We start from the raw sequence: 17640 nt of genomic DNA, 5'->3' as shown, positions 1-17640 counted from the left end.
GATATCGATATGGATACGTCATCTAGCCTGCATGTGGAGGGCCACATAAGGTAAGAAATTGGTTTACGTAAACTTTGCTGCTGGTTCTGTTTGCTCGTGAATCGTGATGACCTGGCCAAAGGTTACCCACGGTCCCAAGCGATTTTGATCTGATTCTGGTTGGTGCTCCAGTTAGTATGCGTTGTATATATAGATTGCAGCTAGTAGCAGCTACACACGGTGCGATTGCTATGCCAATGTGGTTATAGTTGGTTTTGTCTGATTGAGATATGTGACGACTTGGAGCCTGGTAGGCCTATCCTGACATAAATATGTTCTCGCATAACCTGTGTGATTATCCTAAACTGAAGGGGATTTTATTTGCGGACAATTTTCTTATGATGTTGTAACGAGTGAAGTCTACATTGGTCCTTCGCAAGTGTTTACTGGTGGTCAGGATTTGGCAGATGCAATTCTCCTCTGGGTGCTTGTATTTTTCTTTTTTTAATGCAGCATAACATTATGCTACCAGCAGCCCTTGCGCGTCTTCAAAAGGCTGATGCTCAGTACCTCGTTTCATTTCGTAACCCCTTTACAGTCTGGCATTGTTTGTCTGGTAAACTCTGTTGATGTCAAGATAAGTGTTAAATTGCCAACACTGTTCTTTGTCCTGTGTGTATTAGTATTAGGCCTACATATCCCGAGCCAATACCCTGGTGTTTCCAACGCTGTTTTGCAAAACAAGCCAAAACACAAACGGTGGTTTTCAACTTTTATTGTTCGAATAGGATCTTCATAGGGCTGGCCCGAATGCCATTTTTCAGGCTTTGAATACTCGTTGGTTTTTCCGAGCGAATATTCGAATACTCGTTCCAGAAAAAAACACCATCAAAAACAACATTAATAATCCTTATATACTCCCTGGAACCGATTTTGACAGTATCTGCATATTTTGTTGAAGATTTAATAGCTTTTTGAATGTTAATTAGTAGGCCTAAGTAGGTAGAAGTTCCTTAGTTTTTCCCCGTGAAAGCGAACAGCTGTTGCTCCGTTCCAAATCAGCTGTTCTCTGTCATCTCAGCCCTTACGGGAGCTTTTCAATTACTCCTGGAACATGCATCGTTTCAGGGAATTTGTACAATAAATCCATAACAAATACCGAATATTGATTGTCTTATGTGTCCATATTATATCCATTATATTGACCGGGTATTCCCAAGACGCTCACGCTCTGCAACAAGCCAGTCACAGTTGATTGGCGCGGCGCTGTACAGCGAACGTAAACAAACAACTAAGCTAAGGTTTTAAGTATTACTTTTCCTCCAGAGATCCCGCTAATGTTGTGTTATAAAGTAAAGGGAAACAAGATATCTATTCTTCCTCCACCTCTCTCGCTTCTCTGCTTGGTGTCGCTGACGCTTATAGTTTGCCTCCCTCGCTCTGGTAAAGTCACCTACGTGGAAAAAAAAAATAACGCAGCTCCGAATACTGATTTAAGCTTCAAATAATAATTTTCTGAACCAGTATTCGAATATTCGAATAATTTCAACACCTGACAATACACTGTAGAGCATATTGTAATGCAGCGTTGAATGGATGAATAGCTTAGATAAGGGTACCCAGCACTTTTCAGACCACACTCAAGCTTATGGTTATTGTCCCCACCACTTCTAAAAACAAACTGACGCCCTTGGGTGTGTTTTATGTATGTGTGTGTGTCTGGGTGTCGCACGCACGCTCCCCGGGACCAACCTAGGTCGAGCCCGCTTGTTTCCGTGAATCGTCTGTTTCACGGAGGCGCTCGGTCCGGCTCGACTCAGTCTTAACCCGGTCCGACCCAGGTCACTCTGTTAAGTCCCTTCACAACAGTTACTTTAATACGAATTCAGAGTAGACCTGTCCCCCCCCCCCGTCCGTTTAGCGGGACCAAGGTCTCTCTCTCTTGGTTAATACGAAATAATGATGTATCCTTTTGCCTTGTGAATTTAACAAAACCTCTTTTACGTCTCTGCCTTGTCACCCTCTATACACGTCAGTCACAATCAACCATTGCTTGTAATATGCGCCACTTACCGTGAGGGGATCAGCTGGGAGGGCTCGTCGTTCTGCTTTGCCTGTGTCGAGGAGTCGACAGGGGAAAGGACTCGAACGATTGAGTTTACCTACTACAAATGTAGTCAGGTAGATTTATTCTTAGGTCCAATAAACACAATAACTTTTACAACTGAGTATAGATTTGAAAAGAAAAGACAGTAAAAGAAGAAAAAGAAAATAGATGAAGAATGGCCTATTAAAAATACCAACGTTCTCTCCGGTGGAGCCCGAGGTTGGGTTTTCTAAGTCTAAGTTCAACAACGTTTCCCAAGTGGAGCCCAGGTTTTAACGTTGTCGCAACTCTCGTGCCTCAGTACACCGCATGACCCCGAGAGTTGCCTTTATTTAATCACGCTTGAGACTAAGCTAGTGCTAAAGAAGATTCCTATTAAAAGTACCAACTTTCTCTCAAGAGGCCCTTGAGGTTGGATTTTCTAAGTACCAACGTCCTCTTAGGTGTATGGAGGACCACAAGTGTCACGGAAATGGTAATAAAGAAATAGACTAAATTATAAAGTAATTCATTATTTGATCTTTTAATGGGCAATAAAAGAGGAATTAAAAAAAAATATTTACAAATTAAATATGAATCCATCAATAAGTAGCTCAAATTAAAAAGGGATTTACAAAAACAACATAAAACAGTCAATAAGTACATCATTTAAAAATACATTAATGAATTCATAAATAAATGATGCAATTTAAAAATCGATTTGAAAATGCCGTTTAAAAAGAGAAATAAATAACTGGATTCACAAATTGAATTAAGAATACAGATTTTAATCCGCCATTTAAATGGGCGATTTCCTTGGCATTTGCATTTCCATTTCCCCGCTGCTTTTCCTTTTCCTATTAGCTATTCGATTAGCTTAGTCATTTAGCTTCTCCTATTAGCCTCTCCATTTAGCTTTTCCGTGACACTTTGGTCCTTGCGCTGGTGAGACGAGGTAAAGCAATGCAAATTAGCCATGTAACAAGCTCTCTGATTGGCTATCACCTGGCATCTCATATGCAGACGTATGACATGGATGTGGGAAGGAGAAGGTGGGTTTTTTTTAAGCACTAGATGGAAGAAACACGGACTAACACAATAAATGCCATAATTCATTTGGCTGACTATGTCGACAATCATATTCCAGTTGACTATGACTATGCTCTAACGAGGTTGCTTCAGCTAAGAGAAAACTTCGAAGCATCCGGCTGCCATTTAGAGGACGCTGTTCGGGCCAAGTTGAATGAGGTGGAGCATTTAATTCGCCAAGAGATTCAGCCCTGTCTTCTTGACTTGCAAAGAGACCAGTTGCAGCTGCAGATCTCCTTCGGAATCCCGCGCAGGGAGATAGCAAGACGATTTGGTGTGTCTTTAAAAACCCTCCATCGCAGGATTGCCCTGTGGGGATTAAGGTAAGAAACCTCCAGTTGACTAGCTAGCTAAGGCTAACGACATCTAGCGCTAACTGTCAACCCATGCGGGTAGTCCTTCGATAAAAGATAAGATAGGACAAGCGGTGATAGCTACCTTTCCTGTTTTGTAGGCTTGGTCACTAGAGTACGTTTTGTTCGTATACAACATGGCAAATCCTGAGAAAGCATATTGAAATATAACGTTACATTCAAGTCCTGATAAATGTTAGGTGTAATGCTATGGAATCTACAGGGTCTACATTTCTCAACAGCTGACTGTATTTTCATACTTAATACTTTGAAAAAATAGTTTCAGCAGAAATTGAACTAAATATTGTTTATTTACTTTATTATTTATTAACTGTGGTTCTAATAGTGTGCAACTTTCTGTTCACTCAGACGAGATGACTTGAACAACAGTATCAGTGACGAGGAGTTGGACGTGATTGTGTCTGACATTCATCGCCATTACCCCAGCGCTGGCTACAAGATGATATTGGGTCACTTGAGATCAAGGCAACTTTTTGTCAAAAGTATGAGCACTTGACTGATTTGTTCAGAATGCCTTTAAATAGCCCATCTTCATAGTTTATATGAACTGTGAAAGTAATGTATACAACTGTATTTATGATAAACTGTCCAAATATGATCTCATTGTGGACAATGTATGCTACATCATGTGTTAATGTAACTCTTCTTTTATAGGGGGACGTGTGCTGGCATCATTAAGACGTGTGGATCCTCAAGGGGTACTGATGCGCAGGCTGTCACTACGAACCGTAAAGCGAAGATGTTACTCTGTTCCAGCTCCCAACAGCCTTTGGCATATTGATGGCCACCATAAGCTTATACGGTAGAACAGTTGCAATGCTTTCACAACTTCTGTTTATGGCAGTGAGATGACTATATAGTTCATGGTGTTTTTTGGTAGGAGGGTGTGAGTGCATGTGTAGTGTGGACTCTAACAACTCAGGAATCTCATTTGTTTCTAAATACTGAAGAGCAACAAGTTCACCAGTAGGCACTATTTACTATTTAGGTTCCCTGCCAATTAGTGCAATCCTTTATCCTATTTGATTACCTGTGTATTGTGTGTAATCTGCATCGTCTCAAACACCACTGGCCCAACAATGACCAAACATTGGTCCCATAATCAACAATAAGGCATGGCATGTTTATTTGATTCACAGAATTCATACACAGCGGGTGCACAGTGAGTTTTACGAGACCTTGATCTGATCAAATTTTTCAAAAATCGTAATGTGCTTCTTAATTGACTTGATCTGTTGCTTGCAAAAAAATCCTGAATCAATTGTTATGCTACGGCTTGGTATTTAGTTTTAAGAGCCAGTGAGTCAAGGTGAGCTTTAGCTTTTTCTTTTGCACCAGATGCTATTTCATTCACATTGTCTTTATCTGAAGGGTGTTCTGCATCCTTATTATCTAAAGGGGTTCTGCATCATTCCTGGGAGATGACATTTTCTGCAATTTCATTGTTCAGTTATGGTCTTAATCTAAATGTTGTACTTTGCCACATCTTGTTTTCACATTGTGTGTGTTTCAATGCTACCTCTGCCAGAAAGTGATTTAAAAGGACCTTCTTTTTCATATTTGTAGATGGCGAGTGGTTGTGCATGGTGGTATTGATGGGTTTTCACGGCTCATCCTTTACCTGACTGCAGCGACCAACAACAGAGCCCAAACTGTCCTGGAGAGTTTCCTGTCTGCAGTAGAGCAGTATGGTATCCCCTCTAGAGTCCGCTCGGATAAGGGAGGGGAAAACATTCTGGTGGCACGCTTCATGGTGACCAGTCGTGGACTCAATAGCAACTCTCACATTGCTGGAAGAAGTGTCCACAATCAGAGGTGCTTGACACACCAATAAAGTAATTTGATTAGTTGAGTTTCTAGATATTTGCATTATAGTAATTGTTACGGCCACAACAAAATAAACCTTTTGGCTCAAGCTTGTGATCAGCAACATATACAGAGGACACCATCCTGAGGATTATTTTTAAACAAGAGATTTTATTTACAAAAGTTTGCCATGAATTAACCAAAACTATGAGAGTCTGGAGGCATGGCCAAACCGAACATAATTTTTTTTTTTTTAAAAAGGTGGGAAGACTGGGCCAACCACACAATGGGCTGTTAAATTTTATATACTATAGTTGAAATTAAAAATGATATATTCCAATCGTTGTTATCAGCAGTATGTCGATGAAAAGATGCCAATGACAAGTGAATGGTGAAACTGACCTGTTTGTGTTTTTGACTAGCTGTTTTTATTTTTGTTTGTTTTTAGAATTGGCTGTGGCTGTGGAGAGATGTATTTGAAAATGTCATCGATCTCTTCTATACCACTTTTCATCGTCTGGAAGCTGAGGGATGGCTTAATCCAGACAAGGAGACAGACCCCTATGCTTTACATAGATGTTACATGCCGCATATCCAGTCACATCTGCAACAATTCCAGAGAGCATGGAACAACCACTCCTTAAGAACCGCCAGAAACCAATCCCCTCTGCAGCTGTGGTGGAGCAAAGCAAGAGAGGGGAACAGGACAAACTTTTGTCAGGTGATTTTTAATTTTAATCAATATAGTGCCTTTCACTTATTTCAAAATATGTAACCTTGCCAGAAATAAAAAAAAAATCACTTTTACACCTAATAAACACCTAAATTCCAGGTACATGACGAATGCAGAGTTAACTGGAGAGGGCCAGAGAGACCTGTGACAGACGGAGTTCACATTCCTGAGTTGAAGCTGCCCCGGGCCCTGTCTGTGGCAGAATTGGCAACACTGCCAAATCCGGCTGTATCATTGCCAGAGACAATACCAATTTACATTGAGACAGTACGCATTCTTCGAGAAATGCTGTAATCATGTATGATTTGTCATACAGATAAGAGTACTAGTGATTGACCATTTATAACTTGTAGTTAGAGCTGTTATAACCAATATTTCTGAAGTGGACACTGACATTTCAGCATCTAACAAGTCTGTTTTTAGGTTTTCTTGCAGGTGACTTTTCTGTTATTGTGTCACCTTAAGCTATCAATGTGTATGTTTTGTTTACAGCTTGTTGCACTGCTCCCAAGTGGCCAAATAAAAGTTTGATTTGCCTGGGGCCTGTACCACGAAGCTCGCTTAGAGGGTTAGCGAGGTATGTTGAGCTCAAAGCCTGGGTTAGTTGTACCACGAAAGTCGATCTCTTTTAGCGTCGCTGTATCACCATGGTGACTTATGCTCGCAACCAAACCTGGTCGGGAGCAGTTTTTCGGCTTATGTCTAGCCGGAGATCGGCTACTTAAATCGGCGTGCGCAGGTTCCTAGCCCCTCCTCTGACAATGGCGTCATCATTTGTGGGCACGGTTGTAGTGATTTGGTAGTTCCAGAGAATGTCTAATATGAGACGGGCTCTGGTAGTTCCCAACAACCTGTGGGGTATTCCAGGGCCCCGTTTCCCGAAAGCGTCGTTAGCCTAAGTGGATCGTGAAGTGCGTCGAAAGGGCATCGTAGAGTTTTCACCGCGTTTCCCGAAAGCATCGTTGGGAACGAACGTCTTGAAAACGCTCGTAGCTAACGAGTACTCCAGGGGTGCTCGTAGGTACTCGTAGGACGCTAAGAGCATCGTCAGCTATAGCCTCAGTGGCGTCACCATCGGACATTCCGTCTATTGGATGCGTTTTATTAAAACGCATTGCGCCTTTATGTTCTTAGTTTGGTAATTAATAAAGATTATTAATTAATTTATTAATAAAGATGTTAAAATGGCCACTCATAAAACGTAGCATAAAATAATGTAAAAAAAATATATATATAAAAAAAAATTAAAAATAAAGAAATATTTTTTTTTATAAAAAACAAGCAAAGGAGCAGGCAAAAGGCTGGGATATGGTGGGGATTGGTCACGTTGACGGGAATGTTTAGTGACATGTGGGAGGGTGGAGGGGGTTAAAAAAAAGTCTCAGTCACTCTTCGACGCGCATGAAAACCAGCCGCGTAGTTATGAGGGAGGCCGTCCTCACACCGATCTTCCTCGTCGTCATCGTCCTCAACGTCCTCCGGTTCAAGCAAAGCCACCCCAGCCTTAGCTGCAATGTTGTGCAACATAGCCGTCACACATATCACGGCGCATGACTTGGCCGGCGAAAACTGGAGCCCTCCGCTGGACTTGTGAAGGCATCTAAAGCGCAACTTCCACCTCCCGATCGTGCGCTCAGGATTAGGACTGATATATGTCGGTTTAAGCCTAATCAATTGTGTTTTAATGTCTTTAGCATTCATATAATTGCAGTCTATTTTTTTCGTAGGCTACTCTGCTGTTGTCCTTGATGGGGTTATATTTTAACCCTTTTTAACACAATTTTCCTGCGACATTCCTGCGTCTCCCCCTCCTACAGAGCCCATTTCAGCACCGTGTCAGTAGACAGTTACAATCCTACGACGTTGTGAGTGCAGCGAATGCGCGTTCACGTTAAGAGGAGTTTCGGGAAACGCGACAAAGAAATTATCGATGGATCGCAAGATCCATCGGGAGAATGATCGTACGAGCGAAGATCCATCGTTATCGGGAAACGGGGCCCAGGTTCGTTCTTTGAATATTCCGATTTAAAACAAAATCAGAAAAATCAAATAACAGAGTCGTTTTTTGGTTTTTCTGATTTGGTTTTGAAAGGGCAAAAGGAATAAACAAATAAACAGCATTTTTCTGTTTTTTAAATCAAAACGGGAAAACTGAATAATCCAGTTGCTTGTTTGGTGTGCGTGATATTTAGATAAAACTAATGAATGCCGGGAAAAGGGGACACGGATTAAAAATTAATACATATAAATACATTTCAAACGTTCCATGGAGTCTCTCGCATTCTACAATGGCCAGGGCCCCGTTTCCCGAAAGCATCTTTAGCCTAAGTGGATCGCAGAGTGGGTCGTACGAGCATCGTACAGTTTTCACACCGTTTCCCGAAAGCATCTTTGGTAACGAACGTCTTGAAAACGCTCGTAGCTAACGAGTGCTCCAGGGTACTCGTAGGACGCTAAGAGCCTCGCCTCAGTGGCGTAACCAGCGGACATTCCTAGTATTGGATGCGTTTTATTATAACACATTGGTAATGGTGTATCACGTGCGTCTGAGCCTAATGTGGGCCATTATGTTCTTAGTTTGAGAGAGACAGTCCAGGAAATGTTTGAGCAGGCAGGGCACTTAAAATGTGTGAGAGAAAGTGGGGGGGATTTGTGCAGACTGACATAGGCTACTGTTGGGAAAAATAACCTGCTGAGTACATCACATGTACATTATAAATATAGCTAACTCCTACCCTAGCCTGATGAGCACATCACATGGACACATTATAATATAGTCGACTCTTGCTCTAAACCCAACGAACACATAACACAAACATGATAATATATAGTCAGGTCAAGGCCGGAGCTGAAGGCCCCATCTCCCAGGCAGGCAGATGGTGGACACTCAGACAATGCACCAGTATCATCTCCAGAACGGGAGAGCCACATTAATTTATCACACAGGAGACACCTCGAAGCTCTCCCTCACTAGAAGGAACACATGCAGATACTAGGGGCCTGAGAGCCACATTTAATTTATCACACAGGAGACATTTTGAGAGCTCTGCCCCGTTAGGAGGAACCAAGAGATACACCTGCCCATACCAGGGCCTCAGAGCCACATTAAATTACCACACACGAGACACTTCGGGGGGGCACTCCCCCGTTTTAATTTATCACACCAGAGACACGAGGAACTCTCCCCGTTACGAAGCTCTCTCAGGGCCTGGGAGCCAAAACACACCGAACCGCACACACCTCAAACGCACACACCTCATCGAGAGGAGGATACAGCATAAGACTGTATCACACAGGGACTCTTCACCTTCTTCTGAAGCAGACCTTCCACGGAGGCGAAGCTCCAGACGAACCATCAGCGCTGATTAGGGACTTAGACATATTCGATTTCTCACGCTTTATGACTCTGTATAACCGTTGCCACTTTACTTAATAAATCCAAGGTCCTCGTGCCGATAGACTTTATTACCTCTCCGTCTCATTTTATCTGGTCCAGTAGCTAGACAGACCGTTTTTCCCAACAATTTGGTGACCTCCGACGTGATTTTTTTCTGAATTGAACACGCAACTGGGAAACGAGAGACGGAGAGCGGCACGACCTCGGGACCCCGGAGCACCGGACCGATTCCTGCAGTCTCACCTCGCGTACGCCCAACAAAAGGTAGGCAGAACCTGTTGATAAAATCCAAACTCTGCATAGTTATATAGGAATCACATTAGGAGGTGAGACTGTGAGAGCGGTTCGCTACGGGATATCTCGTGGGGACGAATAGGACTGCATCCCAGTATTTCCCCCTAAATCCGATTGACCCTGAACGCGTGACACATCGAATATCGGCTCGTTGCATGGTGAAAGAATACCCTCGAGACCATAGGGCCTATAATAATCGGTCATAGTGATACAAGACTACCGATGGCCTAGTGATAAATGCCTGGGCCAAGAGTGGACCCGGAGGGATGCCTGGACCGCGGGTGGAATCCAGAAGGGAATGAGAAGAAGAACACTAGGGCCTATAATAATCGGTCATAGTGATACAAGACTACCGATGGCCTAGTGATAAATGCCTGGGCCAAGAGTGGACCCGGAGGGATGCCTGGACCGCGGGTGGAATCCAGAAGGGAATGAGAAGAAGAACACTCGGGCCTATAATAATCGGTCATAGTGATACAAGACTACCGATGGCCTAGTGATAAATGCCTGGGCCAAGAGTGGACCCGGAGGGATGCCTGGACCGCGGGTGGAATCCAGAAGGGAATGAGAAGAAAAAACTAGGGCCTATAAGAATCGGTCATAGTGATACAAGACTACCGATGGCCAAGTAATAAATGTGTATTAAATAATTCTGTGTGGTAAGAAGGTTAGAGTCCCTTTGCAGAGGGAACCGTATGCCTGGGGCACGAGTGACACACAGAGAGACTGCGTGTGTGTGTGTGTGTGTGTAAAAGGCCCAGAGAGGTTGAGACGGAGAGACTGTGTGTGTGTGTGTGTGTGTGTGTGTGTGTGTGTGTGTGTGTGTGTGTGTGTGTGTGTGTGTGTGTGTGTGTGTGTGTGTGTGTGTGTGTGTGTGTGTGTGTGTGTGTGTGCGTGTGTGTGTGTGTGTGAGAGGCCCAGAGAGAGAGAAAGACAGAGAACAAGCGTATTTGTGGGCCGGCTAAATATAGAAATAAATCAATTAATGATAACCCGGCTATGTGTGCAGCGTTTGCTTGCTTTGTTATGCTCAACGCTATGTGTGCAGCGCTTGCTTGCTTTGTTGTGCTCAACGCTATTTTGCCGTGTCTGATGATTGTGGGCGCGGGACACAGAATGAGAAGTCTGTTGATATGTTTCTGTGTGCGTCTGCGAGAAAGAGGGAATCTGTGAGTGAATCAGTGGGTGTGTATGCGTGGCCCGCTCTATCTTGACCCGTTAAAACGGGTAAAGGAAAGAATAGATAGATTGATAATAATGAATAATGTCTCTCTGACGTATTGCTTCGGTCTATGGCTTAACCTGCGGACTTAAATGACAAATGACAAATAACCTTTTACGGCGTTTCTTCCATTTACTGTTGGACCCGTTAAAAACTAGACCTAGATAAGTTGACAAGGATAAGTGATATCTCTTTTACTGTGTTTCTTTGAATTACTACTGGACCTGTCGCATAGATAAACTACGTGTGTGCGTCTGCGGGAGACAGAACGAGAAGTCTGTTGATATGTCTCTGTGTGTGCGTTTAGAGGAGACAGAGTGAGAAAGGCGGTGTGCGTCTCTGTGCGCGTGTACGCAAGAGGTGATTTTTCTGTGTGTGCGTTTGGAGGAGACAGAATGAGAAAGGTCTGTTTAGGTGTGTGTGTGTGTGTGTGTGTGTGTGTGTGTGTGTGTGTGTGTTTGTGTGAGAGGGAGCGAGAGAGATAGCAAGGAGAGCTAAAGTCGAAGGACGATCGAGAGGGACCATTTTCCCTCTAGACAGTTGGAGGTAGCGATAGAGTGCGTGTTTTTCTAACAATGAACGGCTGTTTCAGGACCACGAGAAGGGACTCTGTATGGTTTTCAGGCCCAGAGTGTAATCCCCTTTCCCATATGTGTAGTCCTCCCATTTGAGGTCCCCGTCCACCATATTTGAAGTCCTCTACTCCACCTCATGTTGTAGTTCCCCTCCCTAAAACCATATGGAAGTTAGAACCTGTGAGGGTGTTTTGGTTCGGCCTGACGAGGCCTGTACCAATTTCGGTGGTCAGCTTCTAGTTTTGTGTATATAGAAATTTGGAAAGGGGGAGCAGTATTAAGTTATATATAATAAAGTGAAAAGTTATTTGTGAATGAAGGGACAGAAGGATCTTTTTGTGTGTGAGAGATAGTTATTAGGCCTTGTTCCATGATGGAGAGTTGAGGATGTTGCATTCCAGGCTTATCTGTTAACGGTCCTAGCTGCTGCTTGACCCTAAGGGGAGTGAGGAAGGGTGAGAGAGAGAGAACACATTTCCCCCCCCATTTGTCGACCTACACCATTCAGGCAGTACAGAGAGACACACTAACACACAGTACAGAGAAAGGAAATAGAGTGTGTTCAACTGAAAGCGTGTGGTGGCCATACGCCATAAAATACCACATATCCAAGGAATGCAGGTAGAGCTCTGTTGAGTTTTCAGGCTTTGATAAATTTGTAGTTCCCTGTCTGCCATGTTTGAAGTTCCTTGTAGTCTCTGTCCATAGGTTTCACCTGAACAACCCCTCTGCTGGCCGAGAAAAGGAACTACCCATGGTTTCTCTCACACCCAGCCCCCAGAGCACACTCGCTTTCAAGGCGTTATGGCCGCACCCAACGTGGGAGGGAGACACGCAGAGAGAGAGAAGCCACATTCCACCCTTATCTGTTGTCTTGCACCAAACAGCACCCCGTACTGAGGAGGGAGAGAGAGCGTGTTCTCCCGAAGGAGGGAGAGAGTCACAGGGAGACACGCAGCGGATATTCACATTATGGCTAATTTGTTTTTCTTTAAGTTTAGTTTTAGTTTTGTTTTTTATTAAGGATGATGAACATCCTGACACAGTTACCATTCAGGATGAAGAACATCAAAGTTCATGAGGAGGTTATAAGGACAATAACGTTGATACTTTAATAGGACAACAGTGATGATAATCTAATGCAATTGGACTAAAGAAGGTGTTGCTATTAACTAAGTGATTCATATTATTTTCACACAGGAAAGAATAATTGAATAAATATGGATATGATAAAGAAGGAGTATAATAATAAAATAAAATAAAGTAATCTTGATAAACTGTACAAGTAGGACTACACCTATTAAAATATGGGGTGTATCTCTTTGGTCAAGGATGACAGGTGGATTGAAGCCACATCTGCTGGGAAGGGGTCCTACATGCTATGTTGTCAATTTGGATTCGGAAGTAGTGGGTTTACCTTTCAAATGCCACTACTGCTGCTGCAACACTTTAATAATTGTAACTCTGATAAATGACTTTTTGTTTTATAGTTTCCCTGAGGTGTATTCATTACGCACACACACTTGGCTGCATAGGGCAGATGGGGCTGAAGACTCTGTCTCCATCCCTCCACTTTGCGATCTATACCACCATATAGGTGGGGATTGATTGTATCCCAAGTATGGCATCCTGCAGCGAGCCAGTATGGAAGGCTGGTTAGCCAACGACGGGTAAGATCCCACCTTGACACCCGGGACGACCTAAGGCAGGCACAGTCACGATTACTTGGCAGAGTCGCTGTGGGCACTGGCTCACTTGATCATGAAGTGACGAGCTGCAACAATCATGGGAAGTCCCGTCTGGGGTGTAGGGTGGAGGAGGAACAGGAGTCAGATATGTCAGCTCTGGCAGCAGAGGTGGTCTTGGAACGGGGCATGTCGCGTTTTATTTTATTTTACCTTTGTGGTATAGAAGGCCACTAACGCATGTACGTTTTTCGGTTTAGTGCATGACTTTGGAACAGCGTGGTCTCCGGCGGCTGATGGTAAACCCACCCATATTGGGCTTTGGTTTTGGACATACTGGTTTCGATTTCCCTTCCCAAAAGATTGGTTTTAGTTTGCTGATGGTTAAGGTTAGACGTTTCGACGTTGGTTGCACCAACGGCGTTCTTAGATTTGCTTATCATTTAATGTGCATGGTTTTGACCATTGCCCAAGGGGGGAGGTATTGAGGAGAATTTAAAAAAAAAAATATATATATAAAAAAATAATATAATAATAATAATAATAATAATAATAATAATAATAATAATAATAATTAGAAAACAAGGTTTTTCTTCACCATACTTGCAAACAATGATTGACATCCAGCTAAATGAGTGTGAAATATTTGAAAAAACAGTGTTCAACAGATGGGTAGAAGCAGTCCCATCAGAAGACCAAAATGAGGTTACGGTAATCAAGGTTCTGACTAGAGAAGTCATGCCAAGGTTTGGAATTCCGTCACAAATTAGCTCAGGCAATAGGGCAGCGTTTATTCAGAAAACACTCAAACAAGTGATTTAACATCTGCATGTCAAACAAAGATTAGGCTGTGTCTACATTCCTCAAACCACAAGGTATGGTGGAGAGAGGAATGGGACGCTTGAGACGAAGATTAACAAAGTTAAATTAGAGTACTAAATTAAAGGACTAATGCACTACGGTTGACACTAATGACTTATCGCATGAAAACTAACAGAACGACGCATCTAACCCCGCATGAAATGCTTAAGGGTCGACCCATGCCTTCACCTAACATTCAAGGGTCCCAAAAGGGACTTCCATTAGAGTAATTAGAAATAGAATTAAGGAAAATATGTTTGAACATCTAACTGTTGTACATAAGTTTGTAATTCCAGCAAGAGAAACACAAAGTTCCAGGGCCAGAGGAGGAGCCAGATGCAGACACGCCCGGAGCTGACCAACCACCCAAGGATGATGCAATCAGATTTCGCACCGGATGGGTCGGTGGCCAGGGTGCTGGCAGGGTTACAGTCCCTCAGATTAGATTTGGCAGAGAGCTCCGGCATTAATGACCCCTTCACAGGATGGATGGAGAGCCCAATGAGCGATGGGCGCTACAGGTGCAGCAGGTGCCATCCAAGCTTACCTGGGGATCGAGTATGCACCGGAGAGTTTGGACGAGGGACCACCAGAGGGGCCCGACCTGATCCGGCTGGAGAACATGGTGGGCTGCCCCATTCCCGTCCCCGCCAACGGCACCACCCCCCTCCCACCTGATGCACCCACGTCGCCCGGACCAGGGATCTGCGTTCTGGTACCAGGGGCTGCGGCCCGTTCCCTTAAGGCTTGAGGGCGCCCCTGGCTGTATTCGCTTCTGTACGCTTCACTGTTTTTAGCCGCTCCCATATCTATGCCCGCGTCTACGCAACCGACGCCGGGAACTCAAATGTTGTTGTTTATATCGCTGTCCCACTAGATGGAGCTCGGGGATACACACGGGCGAGATTCCAGGGGCCTTGATTGCCCGTTTATCAGATGAGGTCCTGAGCGCAGTTGAATAAAAGGGTCTAATGCTCAGGTGGCGCCTTGCGACCACCTGCCCGTGATGACGCTCAGGACTATTCCGTGGTTTCAGTTGTTCCCGTGCGCCGGGCCTACCCCGAATACCCCATGCGTGTGATTGCTTATTGTTACACGACCAGCTAACTCCTCCTCACATCCTTAGTGTGCGGTCATCTAGGGATGGGTTGAGGGGGATTGCCATTCGTTGTTTACCTCATATCTTTCTGATATTATTATTATTATTATTTAGGGACACGTTTCAGGGTTGCATTTCTTTCCTGTGATTGTTATTGTGTAGTGTTTGTGTGATTGTTGCATTTTTGTTTATATCGTTATTGTTTACTGGTAGTTTTATTGTTGCATTTTGTTGTTGATGTTATGGTTTGGTGTTGGTTTTGTTGTGTATCATCTGCTGCCAGTATTGTTGGTATTGTCTGCTCGCAATGTAAGGCCGGGGTGGATGCCACCCCCTAGGTGGGGTGTGTATGGCATACCCATGTCTGAAGCATGGGTGGCGTTTCTCCCACGTGGTTCCCCATACGCCCGGTCCAGCGAGTTGTTTTAGTCCCATGCTCATGGTTGTTTGTTTTTATGATCATTTTGTCTTCTTTCTGTTATTTCTAATGGTGTTATAATGGTAGTCCCGTGCTGGAGTCCTATCCCTCGTACCCCTAATGAGTAAAAGTCGTCTTGCGACGACTTGAGGGGGATATGTTGGGAAAAATAACCTGCTGAGTACATCACATGTACATTATAAATATAGCTAACTCCTACCCTAGCCTGATGAGCACATCACATGGACACATTATAATATAGTCGACTCTTGCTCTAAACCCAACGAACACATAACACAAACATGATAATATATAGTCAGGTCAAGGCCGGAGCTGAAGGCCCCATCTCCCAGGCAGGCAGATGGTGGACACTCAGACAATGCACCAGTATCATCTCCAGAACGGGAGAGCCACATTAATTTATCACACAGGAGACACCTCGAAGCTCTCCCTCACTAGAAGGAACACATGCAGATACTAGGGGCCTGAGAGCCACATTTAATTTATCACACAGGAGACATTTTGAGAGCTCTGCCCCGTTAGGAGGAACCAAGAGATACACCTGCCCATACCAGGGCCTCAGAGCCACATTAAATTACCACACACGAGACACTTCGGGGGGGCACTCCCCCGTTTTAATTTATCACACCAGAGACACGAGGAACTCTCCCCGTTACGAAGCTCTCTCAGGGCCTGGGAGCCAAAACACACCGAACCGCACACACCTCAAACGCACACACCTCATCGAGAGGAGGATACAGCATAAGACTGTATCACACAGGGACTCTTCACCTTCTTCTGAAGCAGACCTTCCACGGAGGCGAAGCTCCAGACGAACCATCAGCGCTGATTAGGGACTTAGACATATTCGATTTCTCACGCTTTATGACTCTGTATAACCGTTGCCACTTTACTTAATAAATCCAAGGTCCTCGTGCCGATAGACTTTATTACCTCTCCGTCTCATTTTATCTGGTCCAGTAGCTAGACAGACCGTTTTTCCCAACACTACTCATAAAACATAGCCTAAAATAATGTAAAAAATACTAAAAATATTAATTATAAAAATATTTAAAAAAATGCAAAGGAGCAGGCAAAAGGCTGGGATATGGTGGGGATTGGTCACGTTGACGGGAATGTTTAGTGACATGTGGGAGGGTGGAGGGGGTTAAAAAAAAGTCTCAATCACTCTTCGACGTGCATGAAAACCAGCCACGTAGTTATGAGGGAGGCCCTCCTCACACCGATCTTCCTCGTCGTCATCGTCCTCAATGTCCTCCGGTTCAACCAAAGCTACCCCAGCTTTAGCTGCAATGTTGTGCAACATAGCTGTCACACACATATCACAGCGCATGACTTGGCCGGCGAAAATTGGAGCCCTCCGCTGGACTTGTGAAGGCATCTAAAGCGCAACTTCCACCTCCCGATCGTGCGCTCAGGATTAGGACTGATATATATGTCGGCCTAGGCTTAATCAATTGTTTTTTAATATCTTTAGCATTCATATTATTGCAATCTATTCTTTTCGTAGGCTACTCTGCGGTTGGCCTTGATGGGGAGATATTTTAACCCTTTTTAACCCCATTTTCCTCCGACATTCCTGCGTCATAGCCTGTTTCAGCACCATGTCAGTGGACAGGTACAATCCTACGATCGTCTTGAGTGCAGCGAATGCGCGTTCACGTTAAGAGGAGTTTCGGGAAACACTCCAAAGAAATTATCGATGGTTCGAAAGATGGATCTTTCGAACCACGAGCGAAGATCCATCGATATCGGGAAACGGGGCCCATGGCCATTTCCGAGTTGATGGTCTTCAGATAGCCTACAGATCTTGTTATAACGATAATTGAATAAAAGCTATCGTCTACTTAAAATATTATAACTAAATAATTGTATATTTATATATATATTCTAATATTTAATTAATTAAATACATTGATTTAACGAGGTAGGGTTATTTGAAACAATTAATTAAATATGTGTTAGAGGTCATTCCTCCTCCTGAGTGTGCTTCCTATGTCT

The 17640-nt window shown here is 43.8% G+C and overlaps 1 long non-coding RNA gene across 3 annotated transcripts; it reads left to right on the top strand.

The window, feature by feature from the left end:
• Positions 1 to 2536: 2536 nt before the first annotated feature.
• Positions 2537 to 6887, top strand: LOC132461191 (uncharacterized). Of its 3 annotated transcripts, none has more exons than XR_009526539.1 (4): positions 2537 to 3477; positions 3877 to 4010; positions 4183 to 6055; positions 6167 to 6887. It is a non-coding gene; the product is annotated as an uncharacterized LOC132461191 (long non-coding RNA). The 3 variants fall into 3 exon arrangements; XR_009526540.1 differs by having other exon boundaries at positions 2537 to 4010; positions 4183 to 4330; positions 5095 to 6055; XR_009526538.1 differs by having other exon boundaries at positions 2537 to 4010.
• Positions 6888 to 17640: the final 10753 nt, after the last annotated feature.

This window comes from Gadus macrocephalus, chromosome 7, assembly GCF_031168955.1.
Source record: "Gadus macrocephalus chromosome 7, ASM3116895v1".
Taxonomy (NCBI): Eukaryota; Metazoa; Chordata; class Actinopteri; order Gadiformes; family Gadidae; genus Gadus; species Gadus macrocephalus.
Note: the sequence above shows the minus strand (reverse complement) of the source record. Positions and strands in the feature narration are given on the sequence as shown.